The 2,069-nt window shown below is 48.2% G+C and overlaps 1 pseudogene across 1 annotated transcript; it reads left to right on the top strand.

Annotated features, from left to right (window-relative positions):
* The first annotated feature begins 214 nt into the window (after positions 1-214).
* Positions 215-1,922, top strand: LOC112611110 (annotated as a pseudogene). The gene has a single exon (XR_003116549.1). The product of XR_003116549.1 is annotated as a phosphoglycerate mutase 1 pseudogene (transcript).
* The last annotated feature ends 147 nt before the right edge of the window (positions 1,923-2,069 follow it).

The following is a 2,069-nucleotide window of genomic DNA, read 5'->3' as shown; positions in this document are numbered from 1 at the left end:
ACATCATACTCAATGGTGTGAAGCTAAAAGCTTTTCCTCTAAGATCACGAAGACAAGGATGCCCATTCTCTACATTTCTATTCAACATACTACTGGAAGTGCTAACCACATAAATTAGGCAAGAAAAAGAAGGAAAGAGCATCCAAATTGGAAAGAAGGTAAATTATCTCTGCAGATGACATGATCTTATATGCAGAAAACCCTAAACAGGGCAGTCAGTGCCGCATCCTCAGCCCGCCGCCATGGCCGCCTACAAGTTGGTGCTGATCCGGCACGGCGAGAGCGCATGGAACCTGGAGAACCGCTTCAGCGGCTGGTACCACGCTGACCTGAGCCCAGCGGGCCACGAGGCGGCGAAGCGCGGCGGGCAGGCGCTGCGAGATGCTGGCTATGAGTTTGACATCTGCTTCACCTCAGCACAGAAGAGAGCGATCCGGACCCTCTGGACAGTGCTAGATGCCATTGATCAGATGTGGCTGCCAGTGGTGAGGACTTGGCCCCTCAATGAGCGGCACTATGGGGGTCTAACCGGTCTCAATAAAGCAGAAACTGCTGCAAAGCATGGTGAGGCCCAGGTGAAGATCTGGAGGCACTCCTATGATGTCCCACCACCTCCGATGGAGCCCGACCACCCTTTCTACAGCAACATCAGTAAGGATCGCAGGTATGCAGACCTCACAGAAGATCAGCTACCGTCCTGTGAGAGTCTGAAGGACACTATTGCCAGAGCTCTGCCCCTCTGGAATGAAGAAATAGTTCCCCAGATCAAGGAGGGGAAATGTGTACTGATTGCAGCCCATGGCAACAGCCTCTGGGGCATTGTCAAGCATCTGGAGGGTCTCTCTGAAGAGGCTATCATGGAGCTGAACCTGCCGACTGGTATTCCCATTGTCTACAAATTGGACAAGAACTTGAAGCCTATCAAGCCCATGCAGTTCCTGGGGGATGAAGAGACGGTGCGCAAAGCCATGGAAGCTGTGGCCGCCCAGGGCAAGGCCAAGTGAAGGCCAGCGAGGAGGATACTGTCTCCAGGAACACCCTCCCTGCCCGTCTTGTCCCTCTGCCCCTCCCACCTGCACATGTCACACTGACCACATCTGTAGACATCTTGAGTTGTAGCTGCAGATGGGGACTGGTGGCTCCCATTTTCATTTTAGCCATTTTGTCTTCTGCACCCACTCCCTTCGTACAATCTAGTCAGAATAGCACTTCTAGAGCATAGGTTCTCAGTCCAAGCTGTGGAAAAGCTCCCCTTATCCAACAGAGTTTAAAGGTAGTAACTTGGGTTTTTGTGAGTTCTTTGTTTACTAAGGACTTGTGGGGAGGAATCATGCTAAGCCATGACCAATGAGGAGAAGCAACAGAGCCTCTCTGTCCCCAGGAGCCAGTCCTCTGCTCTTCTGCAGTCAGGCCACTGCCTGGGGGCTCTAGTCATTCCAGTGGAAGATGAATGTAACCTGCATAGTGATGTGACAACTGTTTCCTCCCTGACCCTAGAGGACCTGGCTCTAGAAGTTTGGGATCAATCCTGAATTTAGTTATGTGTTACATTTACTTTTATTTAAAAAGTATAGTATATATAAATAATACAAAACAGTAACCCTTCTGGGGTTTCTTGTGGCGGTTGAAATAGTCCCACATGTGGTCCTCAGAAAATAAGCCATTCCTCATACCAGTATGGGATCAGTTCCTTGACCTCTGAGGGGCAGGAGTGCTTCCTGCTGTGTGTGTTAGAATCCCTTCCTGCCTTGTTTCATGGCAGTGAAACGCCCCTTGGTCCTGTCCAAGTGTGTCTCACTGATTTCCGAATCATGTTCTAGTTGCTTGGCTCTGCCACATGGGTCCAGTGTTCACCTGAGCATAACTGTACTAAATCCTCTTTCCAGATCAGTATAATAAAGGAGTGATGTGCAATAAAAAAACACACTCACACACACACACACTAACTGTTAGAACTAATAAATTCATCAAAGTTGCAAGATAATATAATAATCAATACACAAAAATCAGTCCTGTTTCTTTTTTTTTTTTTTTTTTTTTTTTTTTTTTGTAAGAGCTCCGTTTGTTTT

The sequence above is a fragment of the Theropithecus gelada genome, chromosome 17, assembly GCF_003255815.1.
Source record: "Theropithecus gelada isolate Dixy chromosome 17, Tgel_1.0, whole genome shotgun sequence".
In the NCBI taxonomy this organism is placed as follows: domain Eukaryota; kingdom Metazoa; phylum Chordata; class Mammalia; order Primates; family Cercopithecidae; genus Theropithecus; species Theropithecus gelada.
This window is presented reverse-complemented; position numbering and strand designations above follow the sequence as displayed.